The sequence below is a fragment of the Schistocerca americana genome, chromosome 5, assembly GCF_021461395.2.
Source record: "Schistocerca americana isolate TAMUIC-IGC-003095 chromosome 5, iqSchAmer2.1, whole genome shotgun sequence".
Classification (NCBI taxonomy): Eukaryota; Metazoa; Arthropoda; class Insecta; order Orthoptera; family Acrididae; genus Schistocerca; species Schistocerca americana.
This window is the reverse complement of record NC_060123.1, coordinates 610,642,247-610,659,482: the sequence shown is the minus strand read 5'-3', so window position 1 is coordinate 610,659,482 and position 17,236 is coordinate 610,642,247. Positions and strand designations below refer to the sequence as shown.

The following is a 17,236-nucleotide window of genomic DNA, read 5'->3' as shown; positions in this document are numbered from 1 at the left end:
GTTTTGGGAGGTTAGGAAGGTTTCCTCTAGATGGCCCATAAACAGGTGTGCCAGAGTGTGCCATGCAGGTGACCAGGACTGCGCCAGAAATTAGTTTATGTACCTTCCCATCAAGGGAAAGAGGATTGTATGTGAATAAATCCTAGACTGGAACGACTTAATCATATCCTTCACTAGGACTTTGATTATCCATCATCATGCCCAGGAATGACTTTCAACCCCTTGCCACAGGGGTCATATCCCTGTGGAAGACACAGATTCGAGACCTGCCCAATTTATCCACCCAACTCATCCTACTACAGGCCAGTCACAGGCTTACCCTATCCTGCCAGAGACAGAAATACCTGTGAAAGCAACCATGTCATTTATCAGCTCTGTTGCAGTTACTGGACAGCATTTTATGTATGTATGACCACTAACCAGCTGTCCACCAGAACGAATGGTCACTGCTTTTAGCATCGCAGCATGCCCTTCTCTACTCTGCCTTCAGGAAATGAAATTGCGCCCTCATGACCGCTTTGAACTTTCACATTTCTTCACAGTTTCTTTTGACCTTCCTTCTGAGGTTGGCATCCCATCTCATGGGGGCATCATGCTACCCATACAGGATGACATTCATATTCTCCTCATCTCCCTGACTACCCATCTTCAAGCTGATTGCAGTTCACCTTTTCCTTCCCCACCTGACTTTTTCTGTCTGTACCATTTATGTCCCTCCTCCATTAGATGTCACGAGGGTAGACTTGCTTCAGCTTACTGGGCAACTACCTCCCACATTTCTGCTACTTGGTGACTAATGCACATCAGCGCGTTTGGGGTTCTCCCACAACCTGTCAGAGAGGTGTCCTCTTGCCTGATCTTCTTAATCAACTCAACTTCTTCTGCCTTAACACTCGAGCAACCACTTTCCTTTCCAACTCCTCGCACACCTATTCCCATTTGGACCTCTCTTTCTGCACAACCCAGCTTATCCATCATCTTGAGTGGTCCGTTCTTTCTGATGCCTTCTCAAGCGACCATCTCCCATGTGCTATCCATTTGCGGAGTCCTACCCCACCTGCGTGCACATCTGACTGGCAGCTTACTAAGGCTGACTGGTAGCTTTAATCCTCCCTGGCAACCTTCAAAGCATAAGATTTCCCAAGCTGTTATGACGAGGTAGAATATCTCACAAACATTATCCTTGCTGCTGCAGAACATTCCATTTGTTGCACTTCCTCTTTACTACACAGTGTCGCAGTCCGTTGGTGGACTGAGGTGTGACATGATGAAATTCGTGCGTGGAGACATGCTCTCCACATTTCTAACTATCATCCTATGATGGCAAATTGGATTCACTATAAACAGATGTGTGCAAAGTGTCATCGCATTATTCAGGATAGCAATAAAGCTAGCTGGATTTCATTAACTAGTTCTTTTAACAGGTCCACCCCTTCCTCTGTCGTGTGGGCCAACTTCTGGCGGCTCTCTGGGACCAAGATCCATTTGTCAATTTCAGGCGTGACAGTAGCAGACGATGTTATCATGGACCCTATTGCTATCTCCAACACCTTGGGCTGCCAGTTTGTGGAAGTTTCGAGCTCTTCCCACTATCACCCTACCTTCCTCCATCAGAAATGAGCGGAGTTCAGGCAATAACATTCTCTTCTCAGAATCAAGAGTGCTACAATGCCACCTCTACTATGAGGGAGCTAGATCATGCCCTCAGTTCATCCTGATCCTCCTTCCCAGGGCCAGACGTCATCCACATTCAGATGTTACAGCACCTTTCTCTTGCAGGCAAGCACTTTCTGCTTAACACTTACAACCACATCTGGGTAAAGGGCACATTTCTCAGACTTTGGCATGAAGCCACCATCTTAACAATACCTAAGCCTGGTAAGGACAAACACCTTCCTTCTATCTACTGCCCCACCTCTCTCACCATCTGTGTTTGCAAGGTGATGGAACATATGATTCATGCCCGGCTGGTATGGTGGCTCAAGTCGAGCTATTTACTAACGAATGCACAGTGTGGATTTCAAGAGTGCCACATTCTGCAGTTGACCGTCTCATTACTTTGTCCACCCATGTCATGAATAGTTTTCTGTGGAAATCTCAGACTGTGGCTTTTTGATTTGGAGAAGGCCTATGACACCTGCTGCAGAACTAGTATGCTCCATACTCTTTACACGTGGAGTTTCCATGGCCACCTGCCCTGTTTCCTCCAGGAATTTTTAAAAGACCAAGTTTCCAAGGTATGTGTGGGTTCTGCCTTGTCGCATACGTTTATCCAGGAAAACAGTGTGCCTCAGGGTTCCGTCCTGAGCATTATCCTCTTTGCTATTGCCATTGACCCTATAATGGCCTGTCTCCCACTGGGCATCTGCAGCTCCCTTTTTGTTGCTGATTTTGCCATCTATTGCAGTTCTTCACAGACCTGTCTCACTGAGTGGCCCTTCAGTGATGTCTTGATCATCTTTATTCCTGGAAAATCAACAGTGGCTTTTGTTTTTCCACTGACAAAACCATCTGTATGAATTTCTGGTGGTGCAAATGGTTTTCCTACCATCTCTACATTTTGGGCATGTTGTCCTTCCATTCATTGAAACTACAAAATTTCTGGTGCTCATGTTCGATAGGAAGCTCTCTTGGTCCTCCCATGTGTCTTATCTGGCAGCCCACTGTATGTGGTTCCTCAATGTCCTACATGTCCTCAATGGCACTTCCTGGGGTGCCGATTGAACCAACCCTCCTTCGTTTGTACTGGTCCCTTGTCTGTTCGAAACTCAACTATGGGTGCTTTGTTTATGCATCTGCACATCCATCCCTCTTCCACCGTCTTAACACTATCCACCATTGTGGCATCTGTTTGGCCACTGGTACCTTTTACGCTAGTCCGGTTGAAAGTCTGTATGCTGAAGCTGCTGAACTACCACTATCCTACCACCATGACTTTCTCCTCAGCAGTTATGCATGTCATTTGTCTGCCATGTGTGGCCATCCATCAATGCCTCCTGCTTCGATGATTCCCTTGATCGCCAGTATGGAGCGCGTCCCTCTTCTCTGTTACCTCCTAGAGTCCGCTTTTGGCACTTGCTACGGCGGCTTAATTTCACATTACCTGCAACTATCCTGGTGGGTGTGAACCATTCACCACCTTGATTTCATGAAGCGACCCATGTTAACCTCGGCCTTCATTCGCTTCCTAAGGACACTACTCCAGCCTCGCTCTATTGTCTTCAGTTTCACGACCTTCACATGAAACTTCGCAATAGTGCCTTTGTGTACACTGATGGCTCTTGGACTGTTGGTGGTGTGGGGTGTGCTTTTGTCATTCACTGATGTTTTTCAATATCGGCTTCTGGCACACTGCTCAGCATTTACAGCTAAGCTCATTGCCCTGTATCGGACCACGGAGTACATTCGGCAACACAGGGTTTTCAATTGCATCCTCTGCTCTGACTCACGCAGTGCCCTTCAAAGTCTATAGTGCTGTACACTGCCCATCCCTTAGTGCAGCCGGTCCAGGAAAACTGTCACTTGCTCACTCTTGGTGGAGTCATTGTGATGTTCGTGTGTATTCCTGGTCATGTTGGTCTGCCAGGAAACGAGGCTGCTGACGCTGCTGCCAAGGCTGCAGTCCTCATACCTCAGCCCACTAGTTCCTATATTCCCTCTAATGGTCTCAGTGTTGCCATCTGTCAAGAGGTGGTGTCCCTTTGGCGTTGCCAATGGTCCTCCCTCCACGGGAATAAGCTCCAGCTTATTAAGCCTCTCCTAGCGGCTTGGACGACCTCCTCTCGGCCCTCCAGTCAGGAAGAGGTCATTTTAACTAGGCTGGTATTGGACACTGCCTTTTTAGCCATCATCATTTGATAAGTGGCACTACCCCACCACTTTGTACACATTGCACCCAAGTTTTAACTGTCTGCCACTTCCTGACGGAATGTCCATTTTTTAATCGTCTGCGTTCCCACTTGGGTTTGCTGATGTGTCATCGGCTATTTTAGCAAATGATGCACGGGCTGTCGACCTCTTTATACTTTTTATCCACCAAAGCAATATGGCGAAGCCATTTAATTTTTAGTTTTGGACCTCCATTTCTGTATGGTGTCTTTTTTTTAACCCATACTCCACATCCTTGTTTTTAGCTGTCTTCTCTAATGTCGTTTGGAACTGATGTATAGTAGTTTCCTCTCTGTTTTTGTGTTCTATAGTTTTGACTTGTGTGCATATGACCCCAGTTGTTTTTTACGCACTAAAGAAAAACAAAACAAACCTCCACATCATCTTCATTGGCCGCTGCACCTCAGCGACCCCATTGCCCATGTGCCTCTTACCAACCTGTACACGGGCCAGCCCTCCCACCCATATTCCTATTTTCCACACCTGCTGCCTCCCTCCTAGCTCCTGATAACGTATCCCCATCTCCTCATTCTGCTTTCGACTCTTTTTTTCCCCTTACCCAACCAATCCTGGAATTGTGATTCTTGAGTTTCCCCCGGCGTATTTGATAATCAAAATATCCACGGGTGTACTGCCGGTCTACAGTGTCCAACGGGCACAATATTTCAGCGATCAGACATGTCGCCATCATCAGGTGAACTGACGGACTGAGCTCCTGTGAACGTGCCGGTACGGAGATCTGTACGCTATGGCTGCTCAGGGGGAACTGGGTTTGGTCGCGGCGGCGGCTGATTTAAATACCCTGCGCCCGCCGCGCGCTCACTCAGCCGTCTGCACCCCGCGCCACGGTCACACGGTGGAACAGATTGTGACGGCGTCTGAGGTGACGTCGGTGTGATGGCTCTGTCCGCCGTGGTCGTCACAACTATACGTTTGCTCGATTTACTCTTGATTAACCCAATCGCTGGTTCCCAAGCCTTGCTAAGATTATAGCCACAGTCACGGTTTATGAGGTCGTCATTGGTGCGAATTTTGATGGCCTCTCTAACAACGCTGTCCCAGTATCTCGACGTCTGTACCAGAATGCTCATGCGTTCATAATCCATGGCGTGATTTTCCGGGGAAAATAGCCTGCATTCTGAAGAAACACCGGGTCGGAACTGTGTTTTGTCCTCCAAATAAAACTCGTGCACTGGTGGGGAGCGCCAAAGATGACCTCGGTTTGAGGAAGGCCGGCGTGTACCAGATTCCGTGTCAATGTGGCAAGTCGTATATTGGTCAGACGATGCGTACCGTCGAGGATCGATGCCGTGAACACCAGAGGCACACTCGACTGATGTATCCGAGCAAGTCGGCGGTCGCTGAACATTGTTTGTCGGAAAATCACGCCATGGAGCATGACCGCACGAGGATTCTGGTACAGACGTCGAGATACTGGGACAGCGTTGTTAGAGAGGCCATCGAAATTCGCACCAATGACGACCTCATAAACCGTGACTGTGGCTATAATCTTAGCAAGGCTTGGGAACCAGCGATCGAGTTAATCAAGAGTAAATCGAGCAAACGTATAGTTGTGACGACCACGGCGGACAGAGCCATCACATCGACGTCATCTCAGACGCCGTCGCAATCTGTTCCACCGCGCGACCGTGGCGCGGGGCGCGGACGGAGCGCGCCGCGGGCGCAGGGTATTTAAATCGGCCGCCGCCGTGACCGAACCCAGTTCCCCCTGAGCAGCCATAGCGTACGGATCTCCATGCCGGCATGTTCACAGGAGCTCAGTCCGTCAGTTCACCTGATGATGGCGACATGTCTGATCGCTGAAATATTGTGCCCGTTGGACACTGTAGACCGGCAGTACACCCGTGGATATTTTGATAATCCTGGAATTGTGTGCCCAGCCAGCATGAAGCAGGTGCACAGAGTGCATGCATATGAGTGTATGTGCACACGTGTCAGGCTCATGCTGTTGGTAAGTGGTCTCCTTTACTCCCAAATTATTTACATTCTGCGAGAACTGTTTTTACTGTATATGTAAGTTACTGTGTTGTTTTACTCAAACTCTTTTGTTTTGTATTGTTTCTTGTTATGAATCTTTGTTCTATGTTCTCACGTTCTCTTGGAGGCAATTCCAAGTATTTTTGTTTAATTCAGCATATTCTTTCAAGCTTCTATCATTGTTTAGGGGAAAATAATGTCTTTTTCCTTGAGTGATTCATTTTTGATTGTTTTTCCATTTTCTGACATTGTGTCTACATCATCTTATGCTGTGTGCTTAAGTATCTTTATTATGTGACTGCATTTGCAGCCATTACTCTTCGTAAAAATGATAACAAAAATTCTGTCACAAAAGATGAGTACTAATTATTCTTGTCATTCTTATCTTCAAGATAAACAGTGTTGGTTCCCTTAATTCTCAATAAGATGTTGATCTTCATGCAATGGAAAACTTCTACCATGTGTTCATCAAATGGGAGCTCTGCGGTACTGCCTTTGATTTGCAGAGGTGACAGATTGTTTTGAATGGTCACCATGAAGGTGTGGGAATGGAAGGGCTCCACTTGTTGTTGTTGTTGTTGTTGTTGTGGTGGTGGTCTTCAGTCCTGAGACTAGTTTGATGCAGCTCTCCATGCTACTCTATCCTGTGCAAGCTTCTTCATCTCCCAGTACCTACCGCAACCTACATCCTTCTGAATCTGCTTAGTGTATTCATCTCTTGGTCTCCCTCTACGATTTTTACCCTCCACGCTGCCCTCCAATACTAAATTGGTGAGCCCTTGATGCCTCAGAACATGTCCTACCAACCGATCCCTTCTTCTAGTCAAGTTGTGCCACAAACTTCTCTTCTCCCCAATCCTATTCAATACTTCCTCATGAGTTACGTGATCTACCCATCTAATCTTCAGCATTCTTCTGTAGCACCCCATTTCAAAAGCTTCTATTCTCTTCTTGTTCAAATTATTTGTCGTCCATGTTTCACTTCCATACATGGCTACACTCCATACAAATACTTTCAGAAATGACTTCCTGACACTTAAATCTATACTCGATGTTAACAAATTTCTCTTCTTCAGAAACACTTTCCTTGCCATTGCCAGTCTACATATTATATCCTCTCTACTTCGACCATCATCAGTTATTTTGCTCCCCAAATAGCAAAACTCCTTTACTACTTTAAGTGTCTCATTTCCTAATCTAATTCCCTCTGCATCACCCGACTTAATTCGACTACATTCCATTATCCTTGTTTTGCTTTTGTTGATGTTCATCTTATATCCTCCTTTCAAGACACTGTCCATTCCGTTCAACTGCTCTTCCAAGTCCTTTGCTGTCTCTGACAGAATTACAATGTCATCGGCGAACCTCAAAGTTTTTATTTCTTCTCCATGGATTTTAATACCTACTCCGAATGTTTCTTTTGTTTCCTTTACTGCTTGCTCAGTATACAGATTGAATAACATTGGGGAGAGGCTACAACCCTGTCTCACTCCCTTCCCAACCACTGCTTCCCTTTCATATCCCTCGACTCTTATAACTGCCATCTGGTTTCTGTACAAATTGTAAATAGCCTTTCGCTCCCTGTATTTTACCCCTGCCACCTTTAGAATTTGAAAGAGAGTATTCCAGTCAACATTGTCAAAAGCTTTCTCTAAGTCTACAAATGCTAGAAACGTAGGTTTGCCCTTCCTTAATCTAGCTTCTAAGATAAGTCGCAGGGTCAGTATTGCCTCACGTGTTCCAACAATTCTACGGAATCCAAACTGATCTTACCCGAGGGATGGCTTCTACTAGTTTTTCCATTCGTCTGTAAAGAATTGGCGTTAGTATTTTGCAGCTGTGACTTATTAAACTGATAGTTCGGTAATTTTCACATGTCAACACCTGCTTTCTTTGGGATTGGAATTTTTATATTCTTCTTGAAGTCTGAGTGTTTTTCGCCTGTTTCATACGTCTTGCTCACCAGATGGTAGAGTTTTGTCAGGACTGGCTCTCCCAAGACCGTCAGTAGTTCTAATGGAATGTTATGTACTCTGGGGGCCTTGTTTCGACTCAGGTCTTTCAGTGCTCTGTCAAACTCTTCACACAGTATCGTATCTCCCATTTCATCTTCATCTACATCCTCTTCCATTTCCATAATATTGTCCTCAAGTACATCACCCTTGTATAGACCCTCTATATACTCCTTCCACCTTTTTGCTTTCCCTTCTTTGATTAGAACTGGGTTTCCATCTGAGCTCTTGATGTTCATACAAGTGGTTCCCTTTTGTCCAAAGGTCTCTTTAATTTTCCTGTAGGCAGTATCTATCTTGCCCCTAATGAGATAAGCCTCTACATCCTTACATTTGTCCTCTAGCCATCCCTGCTTAGCCATTTTGCACTTCTTGTCGATCTCATTTTTGAGACGTCTGTATTCCTTTTTGCCTGCTTCATTTACTGCATTTTTATGTTTTCTCCTTTCATCAATTAAATTCAATATCTCTTCTGTTACCCAAGGTTTTCTATTAGCCCTCGTCTTTTTTCCTACTTGATCCTCTGCTGCCTTCACTACTTCATCCCTCAAAGCTACCCATTCTTCTGCTACTGTATTTCTTTCCCCCATTCGTGTCAATTGTTCCCTTATGCTCTCCCTGAAACTCTGTACAACCTCTGGTTTAGTCAGTTTATCCAGGTTCCATCTCCTTAAATTCCCACCTTTTTGCAGTTTCTTCAGTTTTAATCTACAGGTCATAACCAATAGATTGTGGTCGGAGTCCACATCTGCCCCTGGAAATGTCTTACAATTAAAACCTGGTTCCAAAATCTACGTCTTACCATTATATAATCTATCTGAAACCTGTCAGTATCTCCAGGCTTCTTCCATGTATACAACCTCCTTTTATGATTCTTGAACCAAGTGTTAGCTATGATTAAGTTGTGCTCTGTGCAAAATTCTACCAGGCGGATTCCTCTTTAATTTCTCAGCCGCAATCCATATTCAACTACTACATTCCCTTCTCTCCCTTTTCCTACTACCGAATTCCAGTCACCCATGACTATTAAATTTTCGTCACCCCTCACTATCTGAATAATTTATTTTATTTCATCGTACATTTCTTCAGTTTCTTTGTCATCTGAAGAGCTAGTTGGCATATAATCTTGTACTACTGTAGTATTTACAAAAAATGTGAGTGTAGGCTGCAGTTTAGAATGGCACAGTGTCTCCAGTGCTCGGCATTTCCCCTACAGCGCTTGCCCATAGCCTGCAACACTACAGCTCTTCCCACGCATCCCATGCTGACTGCACACTGTCAGCCGAGGTATTCTGTGTGGGCTCTAACTTGTACTCAATGGTGAGATTACAAAACATGAATAGAAGTTGAAACATAATGTAGGCAGAAAACGGAGGTGAAAAAATGAAAGCATAGACATATAGGTAAGAGATTAAGGAGAGGGAAAAATTAAAACAAAAATCGCAGGCATATGGAGAGTGAGAGATGTTCTTATAGGAAGATGAAATGTGAGCTGAAAAGCAGAGCAAGGATAAAGATACAAGCATGTGGAAAGAAAAGGGAGGAGTGAATATGAAAAGAATAGTAGAAATTATAATCCTTGAATCCATTGGAAAAATCATTTGAGAAAATTATAAAATTATGAGAAGGCTGAATGACTGACCAGGATTTACTGTCAAGAGGCAAATTCTGACTACTTGTGACAGTCACACATAAAAGTACAAAATACTTGTAACAATCTTAATTTTTAGGAAAAAATTATGTGTTTGAGAAATGTTAGGAAGGTGGTTCAGGTCACTCAGACCCAAGGATTAGAGGAATCCACTCAATGTCAACATCCCTGTACCTAATTAGGAGGTATTCCTGTTACTACTACCCCCTCAAAAGCCTTAATATGAGCGAAGGCAGCATCTTTCGCAGAAATCTGATGCTCCAGTGTGATGAAGAAGATAGAGCAAATTTGAAACAATGCAGCTGTCGTGTTGTACTGTGCATACAGAGAGGCTTAAAGGAAAACTGTTTTGATTCCAGTGCTTTCATACTGGCATTTAAAGGACATTTCCTACCAGAAAAAGTAGAAGTTGTGGTTTATAGATGTGACATGAAATCCTGTGTTCAGCCACCTATGAAGCTTTTCAGATGATCCATTTTGGTCATATATCATCTCACTATACTTTCAGAACTTACATGTAGGTAAACAGAGCAGAACTCCGCATGATGATTGACACTGTTAACAACCTCCTCTGTGTGCAACCGTTTAGACCATCACACTTCCAGGTTGCAAGAAAGGGAAAGAAAATGCAGAAATACACACAAAGTTTCTGATATGTTTAACCATTAACCATATGAGAGACAGTCTTGATGATAGCCGAACAAGGCTACAAATACAGTTGTTGTAGCTGGGATTCACAGTCATAAAAATTTTTTTGAAGGACATCATCTTTACGCCAGTGACTGTTATAAGTTTTTATTACGCTATTGCAATGTCGGCCTTAGGCCATTATCAAGTGCTGCTGAAAAATACAGAATGTTTAAGAAAATTATTTTACAGGTTCATTATGTACCTCGGCGTCATGCTGATTATACAAAACATTTTAACTATGTAGCCATGTTACTTACATATTATGGCTTTAAGCCATGTCAATGTAATGTAAGCTGACACATTTGTGTGTCATTCTCAATCCTGTTAAATACATTCGTGTCGTTGTTACACAGTGTGAGCACATGTATACAAGCACCGTAAAACAGTAGTACAGTTGTTGGATGGCAGTGCCGCTCCACACATAGTAAAACAATATCTGTAATCTGTTTACACGCGAAAACGGTTATTAGTAGCCTGCAAAGAGTAGTCTGCAGCTGTGATCTAATGCATGTGTGATTAGTGATGGGTTAATGAACATGTGCATTCACAGATTATGTTGTTTTACGATGTTTGTATACGTGTGGTTGCACTGTGTAACAACAACACGAATGTATTTAACAGGATTGACAACGACACACAAATGTGTTAGCTTACATTATATTGACATGGCTTAAAGCCGTAATATGTATGTAACATGGCTACATAGTTAAAATGTTTTGTATAATCGGCATAACGTCTTAATACATAATGAAACTGTAAAATAATTTTCTTAAACATTCTGTATTTTTCAGCAGCACTTGATAATGGCCTAAGGCCGAAATTGCAACAGTGTAATAAAAACTTATAACAGTCACTGGCGTAAAGATAATGTCCTTCAAGGACAAGTGAATCCAAGTAATCAGTTTATCATAATTTTATATTGTCCAATTCAAAACAATCAAAAATAGTCTATCATCATCGTGAACCTATATATCGTGGGTTGTACACTGAATAAAACCTTATGCATCGAATTCCTTGAGATACATTGTGACAGAAAGCTAAAATGGAGTATACATGTAGAAAAAATAAATCAAGGAACCCATTTTGTCCTGCATCACACATTGCTGCATCCCTCATCGTGTTGACTTGAAGATCCAGATGTTAGTTCATGTTGCATACTTTCATTCTTAGTGGTTTTGTGGGCTTTTCTTTTGGAACAGGGCTAATAAATTAAGGAAACCATTCATTCAGTAACAATGTGAAGAATAAGACCAATGTGAAGTGGTCGAGAAAACACTCTACAGAGGCCTCTTCAAAAATGTTGGAATTGTAACACTAACTCCTCAGTGATACTTATTGCTAAATATACAAATTGTTTCAATTGAAGCATGATGTACACAATTTCTATACAATAAACAAAGTAACTTCCATGTAGACTGTACCTTCTTCTCCAGTGTGCAGTCAATATACTGTAAAAATCTCAAAGACCTTCTCATCAAACATGAAGCAACAAATTGGAAATCCTCATAAATCACAACAACACCAAAAACTTCAATAGTATCTACTTTCACAAATAGGTGATTATGTAGAATGAAGTACAGAAGATTCCTGTCAGCTGCATGACAAATGCCAATGCTCTTTCTAAATAGGACTTTACACTTAAGGCATGAAGATAACCTTTGTTCTATGCTAAATATAAATTTGGTATGTAGATAACTTTTGTTCTATGATACATGTTTATGTAATTTTGTAGATATTAAGCTAAAAGTTGGAGGTAAATATCAGCTATTTAATGTAAAAGAGGAAGAAGCTTCTTCTTTTTCTTCTTCTTCTTCTTCTTCTTCTTCTTCTTCTCCAAACAAGTGGCTTTGTGGCAATTGCAGTATGTTAAATTTGATATTCATAGAACTTTAATGATGATTAATTGTTAAGTAGTTTCTAATAGTTGGTTCTGATTTTTAATGTGTACATTTATTTCGTCCATGGCCCTTTATGAAATCTATGGATTACAATGAACAAATGAACACATGAAACCCCTTGCATGGAATCTGATTGGTACATCTTGATTTTTTTGTCATCATTCTATGAAAATACAGTAAGTTTTCAAAGAAACCACATAAAAGGCTCTGTAACAAGCTATTGCACTATTATGTGGGGAGACAACTCAAAAGAATTCTGTCATGCACTGTTTGGATCATAACATTTCAGCACAGTTGATACAAAAGGGTAATGAAATGCTCATGACACATAAATAGGAATTATTCAAACAAGGATAACATTGTTTCCATGAAGCCATGCAGGGTAAGTTTGGAGAACCAGCTGTAGGGGTAGATTACACAAAATAGTTTTACCTTAAGAGAGCTATAATTTCATTTTCAGGCAAAGCTTCTGTTGATATAAGCTTGCACGTCATTAGAATTTTGTCTGCAATCTAAACACAAATTCTTAGTGAATTTACTTTACTTTTCTCACAATATGGAGACAAGTGCAGAGATTTCCATGTATTTTGTTTGCTGTAACATCAGATTAACATACAGTCCATCCTGTCTCTCCTGAATCTTAAGGCTTGTTTCTGAGCAGCACATCAGAAACAGGCATTCCCATCATAGTGAAATACTTTCTTTCTTTCTTTTCCATGGGTAGTTTATCTGAATCTCTCTCTCTCTTGTAGCTTGAAGTATTACGTTATCTCACTTCTGTTCCCTTAATTATAATTACTTGTGTATTATTATTATTGTTGTTATTATTATTATTATTATTATTAGTAGTAGTAGTAGTAGTAGTAGTAGTAGTAGCTTTGCTATTATTATTAGTTTGTTCATGGTACTGTTATTCCATATTGCTTTAGATATATGTAATTATATTCCAAATCATCTTTTGCCGTCTGTTCTTATTACAATACTATCTGAATATCTGGTTTTCCCTGGATATGTATTTATTTCAGTTCTAGTAGTCCATCTGCCCTTTCCCCATTTGTCTGCTCATCATCTGCTCCCCCTTCTCTCTGTCCACCTTCACCATGCTCCACTCTCTGTCCATCTCCCCCCCCCCCTCCTCCATCCATCTTCTCATCCCTCCTCTCTTTGTCCATCTCCCCCTCCTTCCTCTCTTTGTCCATCCACTCGTCCCCCTCTCTCTGTTCAACTCCTGTTTCCTGGTTGCAGTACACCTCCCCCCCCCACCCCCCCCACCCCCCACCCCCCGCCCACCCTACTTCTCCATTTCCTCCTGTTCCTTTTCTCTGTCCATCCCATCCTGATGGTGTGATTGTGTGTGTGAATTTGTGTACTCTTACTAGAAAAAGAGCAAGAGCTCGAAAGCTTGTGTTAATGTTTTTCATGCCACACACTAGTCTTCTACAGGTAAGTGGTTGTGGTTGCAACATCTACATGTAGCAAGACCTGAAAACCGGTTGCCTGACTCACCTTGGTGTATCATAGAGGTGGATTCAAGCACATGCTTTAGTGCCTTTATAGGTACATATGAAATGATTGACCAGTCTAATAATTTACAGGCAGCTTAGCAAATAATTAATATCAGAAATTAATGAAGATATCCTGTAGGATTGATGATGCTGACCAAGAGGAGTAAACTACCGTTTGGCAGTGTATTGCTAAATTTATCATCTGTACTATCTAAATTTCAGGTTTTATGCCATTCTAAAGTACACTTGCTAAAAGTTGCCAACCCATTGTTATGTCATATTTGTTAAGGCAGTACAATGCAGATAAACAAGACTAACACGTCTTTAAGATGAACAGATGGGCAGTTCATCTTAAAGACATGAGCGGTGGCGGCTTGTGAGTATACATTCTGGGGGTTCACTAATTTTTAGATTCAAATAAATTTGAGAGTGGGAACTTATTAGCATCTGCTGTATAACTGTTGTGCTTGTCAACAAGTTTATACAACTACAGCCACCGCCAATAACAACAACAACAATAATAATAAAGAGAGAATGGTTTTGGGGAATTTGTACATAATTAATTAGTATATTTGTATGTAATTAAGTTTAGTTTAGAGTAATAATGAAATAATGTGTAAGCTTTCATAACTGTCCATTTCATATTTTTGTGTAGTGGGAATTTTCATGCTTTTACAATAACTTTAAAAGGTGTTTTTCAATGTGGCAGTCTTTTTGTGACACCTAATACTTCTGAACACAGTTTTCCAATAGCTAGAACTACTAGTTAGACAACCCACACACAATGGACATATATTAGAACTTGTAACTACAAACATGCCTAGCTTTATCGACAGTGTCTGTATAGAAACAGCTATTACTGATTATTATATCATCATAGCAACAATGGTTACTAAAGTTAATAAATCCATCAAGAAGACCACAAAGCAGATAAGCTATTGTTAGCATTGCACTTAGACAATGAATGGACATAATTTACCTCCAGTATGATAGGTGTGCAGAGGTATCATGAGCAAAATTTAAAGTGTTTGTAAATCATGCTTTGGAGATGTATGTGCCAAGTAACTGGATTAAGGATAGTAAGAACCCTCCGTGGTGTAATAACCATATTCAAAAAATACAGAGGAAACGGAGACTGTTGTTTTCTCGGTTCAAAAAAGAGGGTGAAAATCCCGACAGACAATAGTTAATATAAATTTGTGTGTCCATAAGAAGAACAAGGCACAAAGCATACATCTTCCGCAGTCATTCCTTAGCAAAAGATCTTGCCAAGAACCCAAGAAAATTCTGGTCGTACGTAAAATTGCTAAGTTGGCTGAAGGCTTCTGCCCACTCACTTGTCACCCAGTCTGGGCTGACAATTGAAGACAGCTAAAGGAAAGATGAAGTTTTAAATTTCACATTTAAGAAATCGTTCATGCTGGGGGATCATACAAACATACCAGCTTCTGACTGTTGTTCAGATTCTCACATGGAAGGCATAGAAACTGGAACCATGACATAGAAAGCAATTGAAGGAGCTGAAAATAAATAAGTTACTAGGTCCAGATGGAATTCCAGTTTGGTTTGTGGAGACTACTCTTAGCCTGCATTTGTCATGAATCTTGCACCCAGCAAAAGTCCCAAGCAAACTGAAAAAAGCGCAGGTGATTCCTGTATATGAGAAAGGTAAAAGAATTGATCTCTATAATTACAGACCAATATCCTTAACGTGGGTTTACTGCAGATTTCTTGAACACATTCCAAGTTTCAATAGAATAAATTTCCATGAGGCAGAAAAGCTTCAGTCCACAAATCAGCACCAATTTAGAAATCATAACTTCATGTGAAACTCAGCTGCTTGCCCTTATCTCACGTGATACTGTACAAAGCATGGAAGTGGGGCAACAGGCATTTTCCATAGCCCTTAATTTCCAAGAAGTATTTGCCACAGTGCCCCACTGCTACTTGTTGACAAAAGTCCAAGTATATAGTTTAAGATCCCAGATACGGGAGTCGTTTGAAGACTTTTTAAGTAATAGAAGCCAGTTTGTGGTCCTCAACTGTGAGTATTGTTTAGAGCCAGGGTATCATCATGAGTGCCCCAGAGAAGAATGAGAGAACCACTTTTGTCCTCTATATATGTAAATGATCTGATGGACACGGTGAGCTGAAATTTACACCTGTTTGTTGACGACGCTGTGGTGTACAGGGAGGTATCGATGTTGAGTGACTGTAGAATACCCGAGATGACTTACACAAAATTTTTAGTTGGTGTGATGAATGGCTGCTTGCTCTAAATGTAGAAAAATGTAAGTTAATGCAGATTAGTAGGAAAAACAGTGCTGTAACATTTGAATACGGCTTTAGTAGGATGCAGCTTGTGACTTTCATTAAATGTCTAGGTTCTACTTTGGAAAGTGATATGAAATGGAATGAGCCCATCAGGTTGGTAGTAGGGAAGGTGAATGTTCAACTTAGTTTCATTTGGAGAATTTTGGGAAAGTGTAATTCATTCATAAATGAGACAGCATGTAGAATGCTAGTGCAGACCATTCCTGGTACTGTTAAGAGTGTTTGGCATTCCCACCAGGTCAGATTAAAGGAAGGCTTTGAAGCAGTTGTGAGGTGGGCTAATAGATTTGTGACCAACAGGTTCAGCCAGCATGCAAGTATTATGGAAATGCTTGGTGAAGTAAAATGAGACTCCCTGGAGGGAAATTGACTCTTTTTCCAAAAGGCATTGTTGCATTAAATTAGAGAACCAACATTTGTGGTTGGGAGTGAAACAGGAGAGAAAATGACTATTTTTGGTACAAGATACCCTCCTCCATGCACTTTACTGTGGCTTATGGAGTATGTATGTAGATGTAGATTCTTATTGTACCTGAGCAAAAGGGGGGTGGCTCACAAAAATGTTGTGTTAAGATGGTCTTACATTTATCATGGTCATTTTGCAACCTCTCAAGAAATAAATGACAAAATATTACATTAGATAATACAATTCTAAATCACACTCAGATATGCTTTTCATGACATGATAAGTATGTTAAATAGGTTTATTAGAATAAATGTTGCTGACTTAAAAGGATTATCTTTTCACCTTCTATTGCCGGCCGAAGTGGCCGATCGGTTCTAGGCGCTACAGTCTGGAACCGCGAGACCGCTACGGTCGCAGGTTGAAATCCTGCCTCGGGCATGGATGTGTGTGATGTCCTTAGGTTAGTTAGGTTTAAGTAGTTCTAAGTTCTAGGGGACTGATGACCTCAGATGTTAAGTCCCATAGTGCTCAGAGCCATTTGAACCATTTTCACCCTCTATTCATTTTTGCCTTTAGATTTTACACAGTGTGCACCATTTGTTGATTAACTGGTATGCTTCTAATGGCAATTTACACGATAAATAAAATAACTATTCAGGAAGCGTAAAGTTTAAACTCTCATCATTTGGGATAATTAGGAAAGGAACCAGATAACTTGTACTGCTTTCATTCTACAAACAGCACTAGCGACTCAGAGTAGGGTAGATGTGCATAATCATACTGTTATAAAATTGGCTGTAATTTTTCATACTAGTAAATTTTTTGAAATGTAGCTTTTTGTGATGCTTAGTGAC

At 41.4% G+C, this 17,236-nt stretch overlaps 1 protein-coding gene across 1 annotated transcript in view; it reads left to right on the top strand.

Annotated features, from left to right (window-relative positions):
• The window catches only part of LOC124615785 (metallophosphoesterase 1), a 166,822-nt gene that overhangs the window by 36,323 nt on the left and 113,263 nt on the right, over positions 1-17,236 (top strand). The gene's annotated exons all lie outside the window — the stretch shown is intronic.